Genomic DNA, 14,346 nt, shown 5'->3' with positions numbered 1-14,346 from the left:
GATTAATATAAAGAGCAAGTCAATAACAACATCAAAAATGAACACAGAGTGATAGAGAATGATATAAAAATCAATCATAACATTAAATGTGAATAAGAAAGGTCAGCAGCTATATTAAAATATAGAATACAAAATCAAAACAAGACCTAAAGAATTAATGCACATCTATAGACAAAAAGTAATGGAATCATCTAAAGTCTGTTTATTAATGCATAATATTAGGCTAAGAGTTGTTATTTTGGTATTAAAAATTAATTTTTACAAGTAAATTTACTCTCATAGTAAAAGATAAATTTAGCACCCAAAACTAAATATAGAATTTATGTGTAACAACCATGGTACCACAAATATCTGAAACCCAAACAAAATAAAATATATGACTCTTATATGATTAGAATTCTGATTTTTATCAGAGAATTTGACTGTGCTTGCATTTTATTTTTCTTTTTGACTTTTATATTTTTAGCTGCTTTCCTGTCACTTGATATTATATCCACAAATCTACCTCAGCATGGTATTACTCCTTCAGTTTAATCCTGGCTCCTAGGAATCCTTGCCCATAATTGGGTTGTGTTTACTCTCAGAATAGGACAACCTAAGAAAACAGACTTGAATTAGAAGTTACACTATTTAGCATTGCAAAAGAGAAAAAAAAAATTAGGGAGTAGAATAATATACTTTATTTTTAAGTCTACTTAACTTTTTTGGTAGAAAATAATCACACATGTAGACTCAAAGATAGTAAGATAATCTTCATTTTAAGACCAGTAAACATATTTAATATAAAATATGGTACCCATATGGAAATAGAACATTCTCCAAATAATTCCTGGATTCAGAAGAAGGTCCAATACAATAATAGCAATAAAGTGAAAATTTAACATGAAAATTAATGTGTTTCAGCACACACAATAAGTATAGTTAAATTTTTTTGAATGTGCACAATAACATAAAAATAAGAAATGAAAAAGCATTTTAGTATACTTCAATATGATAAAACAATGAAGTAAAGCAAAAGGTGGAAAATGGGAAGAGGGAGATAATGAATTCCATTTTTAACATACTGAGCTTGAAAAGCCTGTTGGGTATCCTGTTTGCAGATGTCTAGTGGAAAATTGGCTATTCATTCATTTATACATGTACTATTTTTTGAAAGGCTCTTTGTGTCAGGCATTGAATAAAACATGGTTTGTGTCCTCAAAAATATTATTATGTGATGAGGGAGAAAAAAAATGGACAGGTATAAAGAATGCAGTGCTAAAAACATCATGATGTTATACAAGTCTTCAGCTTGTTGTGAATACTAGGAAAAACTTGTACAGTGGTTTGGGGGCTATAGGAATCCATCTGGCTTTAGAAATGGTCTTGACATCTGTTAATCATTAGTCTAATGTGTAGTGGCTACAGAAGCTATGGCAGATGAGTCTATTAGAAACACCAAATTAGCCACTCTGTTGAGAACGTGGGAGATTTTGCAGTTGGTCTGTTTGTTTCAACATTAGCAAATCTCTGGCTATTGCCTACGGGATCTGTGATGAGATATAACCCTGGAGAGAGTTGACTGTCGCTGCTAAGAAAATTTTAAAGATTCCTGTTGTCTTAGTTCAGGTTCTCTCAAATCAGATTCTGAGAGAAGGCAAGAAGTTTATTTTTGAAATGGTTTCTATAATATGGAAATTATGTACTCCTAAATGATTTGATAGAACACAATCTGAATTTGGTGGCAATTTTAGAAGTATATCTTTTGCAATTTCTTCAATATTTTACCTATGCATACTGGTTTTAATGAACTATACTAGCATTATACCATTTTCATGCTTTTATTTTTGTGAGAATATATATATATATATATATTTGGTGATACTGGGGTTACTGGAAGCCCTTCTACCTCCGGGCTACACTCCCAGACCTATTTTTTATTTTTTTATTTGGAAACAGGGTCTCCTAAGCCAGCGCGTGCAGCTGGCTTCAAACCTGCACGATCCTCCTGTTTCCGCCTCCCAAGCGCGGGGATTACAAGCGTGCGCCGCCACACCCGGCTATTAGTATATATTTTAATTTGCACCAATGATGTATACATGTCAATTATGGTAAGATTACCTACTCATTATAAATCCTTTTCATTATTTCTCTGGTTAATGCCCTAGGACAGCCTAAGCAGATGGCTGACTTCTAAAGAAAGTTTTAAAGAAAGCTTTCACTTTTATAGTTACACTTTGTTTCTTTTGTGTGTATAGGGCTATCTACTAAGATAATTATGAGATGCTTTACAGTTTATTGTGTGGCATACTGTAAAGATAAAGCATAAAGAATGATTTGGCTCATGAATGTATTCATTCAACAAGTGTTTGCTGAGATTTGTTAATGGTGGAGACACACTAGTGAACAAAGGAGATTAAGTCATTATTGAGCTTATCAAATTTAATTTTCACCCAGATGATATTCAAAATAGAAAATGATATCAATGTAATAGCCTTCTATATGCTAAAATTGCATTTAAGAACTCTGGATCCATAGCAGGGAAGAAAAGTGGTAACAGTAGATCTATAATTTGGTTCTTTTCACATTAAGGGAGGGAATTTGTGAATTGTCTGTTCTTGAACAGACCTCTTTATGCTAATAGAATTTACTGTCCAGAGACCAACTCTTCCAGTATTTTTGTAAGAATTTATTTTTTCAGGAAATATTTGATCTGTTTGAATTGTTTATTTTAAATGACTCTTCGGTCACTTTATCAATCTATAAACTAAGGAGAGAATGGAAATTATCTAAGCCTTCTGACTAGAAGGCTAGCAAGATATCAAAATGAGTGACACCAAGCTAACGGATTTCTTGAAATTTAAACACTTAGATTTAGTTCTCATTATTTCCATATCAAGTGTATCCTGCAATGTAAAAGGGATTAGGAAGCTGCAGCTTAGAAATGTGGGGCAACTTATATATCAATGTGGTGTTTACTGAAGTTCTTGGGTGTCTTTTGTTAATAATTGGTAATCTAGTACAGAAAAGCTGTAGGTTATAAAGTAAATTTATAAATATCCATTTCACATCGATATATGAAAGATACACATCCTGATAATATAATGAATAATCTATTCACAATAATTTAAAAATTATTTTGGCAAATAACTCATATATTGACTATATTATGATATATCATAAAACACTATGGGAGAATGAAGGAAAACATGCACATGTAGTGGTATATCTGAACTACAGCAAAAATGGCATGTTTCTAAGCTATTTTCTAGACAAAATAATAACTTCATAGGACAATTCACAAATTTCGAATAATTAATGATTGGGAGGATACATGGCTAAAAATACTAATAAAATTTTAAAAACAAAATTAATGTTGGTGGGTATTCCACTAGATTAAAAATATATTCATACTTCAAAATGTGTTTTAAGTATATAGCCATAAGAACTATTATTCAGTTTCTGCCATTATGGCAGAGTAGAAAAGAGCTTACCTAAGAGTATTCCAATTGCTATGTTTGTCAGGGTGATGGAAAGATTCTGAACAGCGACTCTGTCATGGATTGATATAACTGAGCATTTTCTGTAACATTTATGTTTCTTCATTTGTAGAATAGAGTATTTTGCCTATTATATTACAAAAACTATTGACATTATATAAGTTTATGTGAAACTGTGTGTGGTGGTGCACACATGTAATCTTAGTATTTGAGAGGCTGAGACAGGGGGATTGCTGGTTCAAAGACAGCCTCCGCAAGTATTGAGACTTTCAGAAACCTAGTGATATCCTGTTTCAAAAAAATAAAAAAGGAATTTGGGTATATCTCAGAGATAGAATGTCCCTGGATCCAATTCCCAGTACCAAATACACACACACACACACACACACACACACACACACACAATCTGACATGCTTATATATTGACCATGTTAGTCAATATATATTAATGACATGTATAAATTATATTTGTGAAAGCCAAAAGCAACTTAATTATAGGAGAAATAACAAGTCAGTATGGAGACTCATTAATATAAGCTGAAGCCAAATCTCAAACCATGTACTGCAATAAATTTCTTTGGCAATGAAGAGTGAACATAAAAGAACATAACACACACCATAACATGGTAAGAAATACCATATCATATTTCCACAGTATTCAGAGAGGAAATATATTTCTGATATATTAACACTGACAGCATAGAAATCCAGATGAGTATTAGAAACTACTTAGAAAACCTCTACTCCAATAAAATGAAAAATCTAGAATAAATTGAAAAATTTCTAGATACATACAACTTTCCTAAACTGAGTCAAGAAGAGAAAGAAAATATAAACAGACCAATAAAAATCAAAGAGATTGAAGCAGCAATAAAGAGTCTACCATCAAGCAAAAACCCAGGACCAGATGGTTTCCCAGGTGAATTTTATAAAAGAGCTAATCCCAATACTCCTCAATCTATTCCATAAAATATAAAGAAATGGGGCTCACATTCTACAAAGCCAACATCACATTAATACTCAAACCAAATATAGATCAAGAAAATAAAACTATAGCCCTATATCATTGATGAACTTATATCCAAAGCTGTGAAACAAAATAATAGCAACCTGTGTTCAAAACCATATGAATAAAATCATATACCATGACCAGGCAGGGTTCATCCCAGGGATGCAAGGCTGGTTCAGTATATGAAAAACAGTCCATGTAATTCACCACACAAACAGAACCAAAGATAAAAATCACATAATCATTTCAAGAGATGCTGAAAAAGAATTTGACAAAATCCGACACCTATTTATGATAAAAGCACTGCAGATAATTGGAATAGAAGGAATATACCTCAACTTCATAAAGGCAATATGCAATAGGCTCACAAACAACATTTTAACTGGGGAAAACTTTGAGAGAGAATGGAATTAAGTCCATCAACAGATGAATAGATTACAAAACTATGGGATATGTACACAATGGAATTTTCCTCAGCCACAAAGAAGAACAAAATTATGTCATTTGCAAAGAAATGGAAGGAAATGGAGAACATTATGCTAAGTGAGATTAGTCAGTCACAAAAAGTAAAAGAATGTTCTCCCTAATATGTGGAAGCTAGGGAGAAAATGGGTTATAGGAGGAACTGTAGATGAAGGAAAAACTTTAGATGAGCAAATAAGCTAACCTAATTGAGGGTGATCGGAGGGGGGGAAGAAAGAAATTCCTAATGCACATGATGTACATTTACAAACATCAAAGTCAATCACTAAGCCAAACATGAAAAAGAGGGAGGGGGAGAGAATGGAGTGGGAAACGGGGAAGGGCTAGATGGAGTGGGAAACGGGGAAGGCCTCTACCATCTTGTACCCCATTAAGATGTATGACTACAATGCACCAATAAAAATTAAATAATAAAAGATGACAAGCCGGGCATGGTGGCGCATGCTTGTAATCCCCGCACTTGGGTGGCTGAGACAGGAGGATAGCGCAGGTTCGAAGCCAGCCTCTGCTGGCTTAAGAGACCCTGTTACCAAATAAAATATAAAATAGGTCTGAAAGTGTAGCCTGGAGGTAGAAGGCCCCTGGGTTCCATCCCCAGTACCACCAAAATAAACAAACAACAAAAAGATGATAAAATGCATGCTTTTTAATATTATGATTTTTTTTAGAATTAGGATATCTTTATGATAACAGCTTAACATCAATTCACCACTGAATTGACAACTTTTAAGCTAAGTTGTATAGAAAAAATGGTATCCCTTATCACAGATGGTGCCTTAAATGAGACAAAGTACAGTTGGCACTAATATCTGCATTTTCCATTGATTTTTACCTTTTGGGAGTAGCCTGACAACCTATTACTAAAGTCAAGATAATTTAACCTAGTGAACATGCTATTGGGAATATATTCAAATGAGAAACATCAAAATAAAAAAAGGACTGAATTATATGTAAGTTGAATAAAAACATACATTAGTTTAGGAAGGACAAAATAATCTATGGTACCTCAACACAGAAAATGGTGAACAAACATTAAAATAACAAGAATGCAGATGCCACTCTGTGTAAATGTGTATATTAATCATTCAAACTGAAAAAGCATATCAAAATTATATAAACAATAGTTAAGACCAGAAAGAGTAGTTTATACCAGATGAGAAGTAAGCCTGAAATTGTAGGAAAAATGCAATGTTCATAATAATTTTTTCCGTCAAGTCAATTGAGTTCATAAAAATACATTTTTACCAGATAGCTCTAGGGAAGCAAGGCTATTTCTTTTCATGTATCCATGGAGATACTTATTTTTTTTAATCTGGAAAAAGCATTACTTAAGTCTTTCTGCATTTCTCTGGAGAACAACTATTTAATTTAGAAACTAATATAGAAACAAATCTCAAAACATAAAACATATTACAAAATGCTTCGTTCTACTAACATAACTTAAATATTTTCCTTTGTTTCATGTTTAGAAGAAATCTGAAGTATTTCTTTGATGACACAAAGTTTATCATATTTTTCTATGTAGCTACAATTAATAGTCCCATGTCTCTAAACTCTATTTTTGTATTTGGGACAAATGGTAGATTTTACCATTTGGGGGGACAGTTCCAGAATTATCCCTGGTGATCATTGCTGTTTCTGAAGTACCATGTGTCAAAGATAAATTGGCTGGTGTAACTCTGAAAAATTCTGAAAAATAAATATTCTGATTACTAAAATAATTTCTTTAGAAGGCTTTTATTGAACTGAACCTATTATTTACAAATAGTTGATAATAAGATAAATTATCTGCTCACAGTAGGTGAGTAGTTCTCAGAAATAAGATTTTAAAAATAGTAGTGTGATTAGAGGAAGAGAATCTTAATGGAGAACAATGTGATGTTTTAGGAAACAATGCTAATTTGCTTCCAAATCATATATGGGTGCCTCAGAGGGAGAATCTGGGAATGCTTAGTATATGTTAAAGTCATATAAATTTAGTTATTTAATGGAATCTATTCTCTTTGAATTAAAGAATGTGCTAGTATTATAGCCATTTTTGTGCCAGGACTGGACCACTTTGAATATTTCTTTATTTACTTGATACCTTACACTGCTACGGTTTAGGGGAGAGGGATGCCTATGACTGGCTGCAAATATTTGTTATCCATCCATCTGTCCTTTCCAATTACATTTACTAGCATTATTCTGCTTTTAGTAGGCATTGAGCTAACTGCTAGGAATAAACATAAACAAGATGTGGTTCATGTATCTATTGGCCACTTGTATCTCTTCTTCTGTGAAATATCTATTCATTTCAGTTGCCCATTTCTTGATTGGGTTGTTTGTTTTGCTAGTGCAGAGTCTTTTGAGCTCTTTGTATATTCTGGATATTAGTCCCCTATCAGAGTGGTGGCTGGTAAAGATCTTCTCCCATTCTCTAGGCTTCCTCTTTAGGCTCTTGGTGGTTTCCTTTGATGAGAAGAAACTTTTTAGTTTGATGCCATCTAACTTGTTCATTCTTGCTTTAATTTCCTGGGGTTTGGAAGTCTTGTTGAGAAAGTTACTGCCTGTGCCTATATGTTGGAGTGTTGAGCCTATGCCCTCCTCTAATAACTTCACAGTCTCTGGTCTAAATGGTGCTGGGAGAACTGGCTATTCATTTGTAGAAAGATGGATCTAAATCCTTACCTCTCACCATGCATAGGAATCAACTCGAGATGGATAAAATGTTGTTTTTTCATATGGTTCACTCCCAAGAATGTTACAGTGCTCACCTTTCCTCAGAATTGTGTGTGTTTATGTATGTGTGTTTGTGTTTTACTGGGGATTAAACCTGGAGACATTCTACTGCTGAAGTATACCTGCAGCCCTTTGATGCAACAGCTGAAGACAGTGGTTTGCATGTCACATCTGATTAACTATTTCTCATTTCCTAATTGCCTAATTTATATTTTGTAGAATGAGTAACTACAAGTTTTATGCCACGTAGAAGAAAGTAATGAAAAGATTATAAAGATGTATATATTATATATAAAATGAGCATACTACACACACACACACACACACACACACACACACACACACACATATATATATATATATATTTGCTTTCCAATGAATCTGTTATTTTAGTTGCACACATTCATACATTATCAATTCTTTTTTTTTTTTTTTTGCAGTTCTGGGGATGGAACCCAGGGGCACTGTGCCTATAAGCCCTTTTTTTGGTCTTTTTTTGTTTTGAAACAGGGTCTTACTGAGTTGTGAAGGGCCTCACTAAGTAGCTGAGGCTGTCTTTGAACTGTGATCTTCAGGTCTCTGCCTCCCGAATGCTGGTATTACAAGTGTGCGTCACCACTCCTGGCTATGAATTCATTTTGAGAAGTTAGTATAACATTATCCTCTGGGTATATGTACATTCTGAGATGTTTGATGTGGAGAAGGGCAAATGACCCACAGTAGAAAATTTCATTTATTTCTTTGTTGATGGGACAAGAAACCCTTTTCCTTGTTCTGGCATTGACTTACAATGTGCATCTCAAGACAGCTTTAGTCCACAGAAGATTATGTCTCTGAAAACTCTCTAATGGGAGATATCTATGTTTTGGCTTCTTTGTAAATCATGATGAAAATTGTAGTGTTAGTTAAGGTGATAGTGGTTTCTGGAAGAGAAGAGAGAAACTTCCAATTTCAGTTCTTTAACAAAATGATAATGTATTTTTCCCACATAGAGCTCCTCATTAGCAGGAAGGTTTCCTTTTTCTGATGATTTAGAGACCTCTCTTGTTTCTTCGTCATCTTTGCTTTATCTCCAAGACTACACAGCAAAAGGGACAGGGCACAGAATGTCATATGTGTGTGGAATAGCTCTCATGGGCCAAGATTGGAGGTAGCTTGTTTCTCTTCTCATATTTTATTGGATAATGATTGGTTGATGGTCAAGCCTACCTACAAAGACATCTGGGGAATATAGTCTGGCTGTATGTCTAGGAAGAAGAAAAACAGATGTGGTAGCAGCTTTGTTAGTACATGATAGCACATCTTTCCAATTCAAGCTCAGAGTACGTCATAAATTCTTTAGCCTTTGCGAAGAGAACCTAAATTTAGATCTGGCATTCTAACTAAGTCAGATTACTCCTTCCTGTTCAAAGATCATGTGACTGCACAGCAAAGGTTAAAGTTTGTCACATGCTGAAAAGTAGCATGAAAGACGATCAAAACTTTTTAGAGTTCTTCCTGTAAGTGGCCTGAGGTGATCTGTGAAAAGTTTGTTCTTCACTTGGTCCACAAAACCTCATAAAATCATATAAATAAAGAGGTTCAAATCTTTGTGCTCACTGTAAGAACCCTCATAAAACTCTCCAGGCAATCAAGGGACTGTATATCTGAAAAGCCAACAAGTATCTGAAAGATTCCACTTAAAAAGTAGTAATGTGTTCTGGTGTCACAATGGTGGTATTGGTGGGGCTACTTAGGCCAAGTAGTATGGTTAAACACAGAATTAATGGCACAAAAACAGTGCTGAATTTTTTGCTGCCCATACTTAAAAATGCAGAGTACTGCTGAACTTAAGGGTTTAGATGTCGATTCTATGGTCACTGAACACATCCAGGTGAACAAAGCCCCCAAAGTGTAGTGTTGTATCTACAGAGCTCATGGTCAGAATAACCCAGGTATGAGCTCCCCTGCCACACTGAGACAATCCTTACCGAGAGACAGCAAATTGTTCCTAAACCAGACGAGGAGGTTGTACAAAAGAAAAAGACATCCCAGAAGAAACTGAAGTTATGGCACAAGAATAAATTCAGCATAAAATAAATGCAAATAAAAGTAAAAGTAAAACTTATTTAGAAAGTCAGGCTCCCCCAAAATAGACATTGATTGAAAAGTGCAATAAGAGTTCGCTGTCTTCTAAGAGAGTAACTGAGAATGAAAGGATGAAAAGCAGAGTCTGCTGTTAATTGATATAAAGTCAAGGCCTCTTTTATTCAGTGGCTGCTTTAAGCTTGCTACTTCACTATCTTTGAATTATCTTGTTGCCCTGAGATCTTTTTAAGTTTTAGCATATTGTGGTTAAGCTATTTCTTAATTGACTATTATCAATTTGTTTCTCTTTATTGTCTTGTAAACATGGTTGCTTAGTTCTGTGTTTTATATATATGTGAAAAAAAACATTAACACAACATACCTTAGGGATAAAAGGAAACCATCAGTAGGTTTTTTAAAGGCCCTGAAGTAAATACCAGTGCATTTTAAAGTTGGATGATGTTAAATGAGGGGGAAATTGCTTTATAGGCCGTTGGCCAGGGCTTTCCAATTTGATTAATATCTCACATTATTATTGTGAAACAATCATTACATATAGGCCCAATTTAATGGGATTTCACTTTCTAGAAGAATGACTATGTAATTCCCATGTTCAACACCAAGTTTTATGAAACCTGGATCACTGTGTAATGTCAAAGCCTTTTGTACATTTTTGTTTACAGTGTTTGGAACTTCTTTTGCTTTCTCAGTGCACACATCACAATGATTCTTCCATGACACAAAATAAAGTCAAAGTAGTAGCTGTACTGGAGTTGCAGTTTTGTTGTAACAAGAGCACAAAAAAATTTAAGGTTCACTAATTGCAAAGGCCTCATTTGGGTTTGTGAATTATTTTAGAATTTTATTGGAACAACATAATTATATAACATATTGAGGTTCAAAGTGATGCATTCATATGTTTGTAGAATATCTCTTGGTGTGATTCCCTCCTAACCCTATCCTGCTATTAGCCTCCTCCCTCTCCATACATGCAAGTAAAGTAGTTAGTGACACCTTCGTGTATGGACATGATATTATTTGGTCTGTTTTCTTGCTCCAGCTTCTTTTTCCTATCCTTTTACCTTCTCCCTTCCCCACATCCCCCTTCTTTTTTTACTGGGCTCATTCTATATTATCATGAAGTCCCTTTCATTTCCTATTTTCTATCTATCTTCCACATGTGAGAAAAAACATATAGCCTTTGACTCACTGAGGCTGGCTGATTTCACTTAGCATAATGTTCTCTAGTTTCATCATTTTCCTGCAAATGACATAATTTTGTTCTTCCTTATGGCTGAATGAAACTCCATTGTGTGTCTATACAACATTTTCTTTATTCATATATTGATGGATACCTATAGGAAAACATGAATAGAAAGACATTTTAAGACAGATGATAGAGAGGGAAGGAGGGAGGGAGAGGGGAAGGGAGAGAGGAATATGTCAGAATATATGTGCATACAATTGGGAGAGTGTACATGACATGGCTCCTTAGTTCTAATAAGAAATGTTATTTCTTCATAAATGGACCAAGAAATAATGGAAAATGTTGTGGCCCTAACCATTTCTTTACTGAGAATATTTATTCAGAGGAAGCATAAAGTTTTAGGAAATCTCCTGCTCAACTCTCCCAAGGAGTCATTTGATCAGAAGATCTGGGAGGATTAAGCAGGCTCAATCATTAAATCACACCTATGACTCAAGTAAACCTCTGAATTTAGAGTTCATAAGTCATGTGATATGTAGAATTTTGATGATATGTTGGCTCAGTTATTTGAATTAGGAACACACATATCTATATGAAAAGCTCCAGCCAGGAGGAAGACAGTCAATTATAAGTATAAAGGACAAATGCAAAGCACAGAATACCTGGAAAATATTTTACAACCTGTTTTGGTAATTTCTTTTCCCATGTTTAAGGGAAGCCATGAGGGAGCTGCTAGGCTGGACTTAATTTTAAATAATGGCCAAGATATGGGGGATGAGAAATTTAAGCAAGCAGAACTGACCATGGCTCCTGAAAAATACTCTGGCAAGGTTAGAAAAAAAGATGATTTCCATAAATCAAAGAAATCAACCACATATAACTCATGCAGAAACTTGAAAGGAGAATATGGATAGCAGGGCACGGGAGACTTGAATTTCCAATTTCACGGTTGTGAATTATTCATTTTAGAAGGAAAAGGGGGGGCATTTTAGGATGCTAATGTTTATGCCCTTAAATTTTCCCTGATGAGTGGAATTTTAAAGACTGAATTCATTAAGACATTTTTATTTTGAAAGAATCTTAAATTTTGAGAAAAATCACAATTTCTGTACACAAATATATTTTCTGGAATCCTTTTTGAATAAATTGTCAACATGATGCTCTCTCATCCCTAAATAGTTTAGTTTGTATTCCCTGAAAACAAGGTCATTCTTTTTTATTCACTATAAACTATCAAAATGATGGAATTAGCACTAACATGTTGACATCATTTAATCCTCAGACTCCATTAAAATGTTACCAATTGTCCCGTTGATATCTTTTTTTTTTTTTTGGTGGTACTGGGGTTGGAACCAAGAGACTGTCTACCTCCAGGCTATACTCCCAGACCTATTTTATATTTTATTTGGAAACAGGGTCTCACTAAGTTGCTGAGAGCCTCACTAAGTAGCTGAGGCTGGCTTTGAACCTGCACGATCCTCCTGTCTCAGCCTCTCAAGCGCAGGGATTACAAGCATGTGCCACCACATCTAGATCCTTTGATATCTTTATAGCAAAAAGATCTAATCCCAGCCAGGCGTAGTGGTGCACACTTGTAATCCCAACATTCAAGAGGCAGAGACTGGAGGATTCCAGTTCATACACAGCCTCAGCTACCTAGTGAGGTACTTCACAATTCAGTGAGACCCTGTTTCAAAAATAAAAAAGGGCTTAAAAATAGGGTTGGGCATGTAGCTTAGAGGTAGAATTCCCCTGGGTTCCATCTCCAATACCTAAAAAAAGATCTAGTCCCAAATCATTCAAAATTTTAAAATATTAAATTGACATGTATCTTTCTTTGGTTTGATGAGCTCAGAATAAATAATGTTTTCTAAAAGTTATATGAAAAAATACAAGAACAAAATCATGAACATGGTCTATTCCTAAAAAGACAATGTCAGTAAAGATAAAATTCAGAAACAACATTAACATTTATCTTCCATGTAACATGAATAAGGAAGGAACTGAAGAAGGTAATGCAGTGATAGCCTATGAAGTAGAGAAAAGGGAGCCACATAACTTGGAAATGGGAAAGGGAAAAATAAGCTCCATTGAGGGCAAAATGAGAAATTAGGATGTAAGAAAATATAATTCTAGAGCTTTTGGTCTCAAGTGCATTTAATATTGTCCAGATGAATCACCTCTGAAAAACTGTCAAAACCTGCATATACATGTATTTTATCATGGTGCATTTTGATTATGGAAAATGCAAAAAAGGTAAATATGTCTCAGTTCTTAAATCAAGTTGGAGGAAGTTTCTAGTGGAATACTTCAGGCCTCTGTCCACAGCACTAAACTATTCAACATACTTTTCAATTATTTGTTAGAAAATTCACTTATGAAATTCTTATTATATTTATTATTATTTTTATTATTTCATTATTATTTATAGTGTTGATTATTGAATCTGAAGCCTCACACATGCAGAGAAAGTATTCTACTACTGAGCTCTAGTACAGCCCTGCTTATCAAATTGTTATTCACTCTGGGGTAGAACATACACTAGCTGACAAAATGAAAACATGAAACTGTTTTGACAGAATGGAAGGATGGGTCAAAATTAATAAGGTAAAATAATATAGATGCAGTCAACTGATATTTGACAAATGTACAAAGGCAATTCTGTGAGAAAGAGATTGGTGTTAGAACAATTGGACATCTGTGTGAAAAAAATAAAACCTAGACACAAATCATATACAACAGTCCATTGACATTATGTAGATATGTGAGAATACTAATGTCAATCTCAATATCCTGTATGAGAAAGGGAAGAGTGGGGAGGGAGTTGAGGAAAAACTCACCAAGTTTTTATACATATATGTCATTATCTCTATGAACTTCATTATGATGTGAGACTATAATATACCAATAAAGGTATAAAAATGTATCACAGACCTAAAACATAAGGTGAAAAAGTATTTAGCTTCTTGATGAAAACAGGAAAATTTATGTGACCTTATGTTCATTGATGCATAGATAGAACACCAAAAGCTCTATCCATGTCATGAAAGGATAATATTGGCAAGTTAAATTTTATTTCATTTGCTGGAGGTACTGTTAAAAGAATGAAAGACAAATTACTGACTGAGTATTTGCAAATTACATATCAGATTAAAGACTTTCAGCTAAAATACAAAAGGAACCCTTAAAACTTTTTTTAATTTTGTATTGGTATATTGTAGTCATACAACTTAATGGAGTACAAGATGGTAGAGGCACACATGCGCACATCACTCGTTTAGCCCTTATCCAATTCGAATTCTTTATAGCCTGAATGACCTTCCATTTCCAAAATTTCCAAAAACTACCAGCAACTAAGATATCCTCAATAAGTAAATGTA

Source organism: Muscardinus avellanarius (genome assembly GCF_963383645.1).
Source record: "Muscardinus avellanarius genome assembly, chromosome: X".
NCBI classification, from domain to species: domain Eukaryota; kingdom Metazoa; phylum Chordata; class Mammalia; order Rodentia; family Gliridae; genus Muscardinus; species Muscardinus avellanarius.
This window is presented reverse-complemented; position numbering follows the sequence as displayed.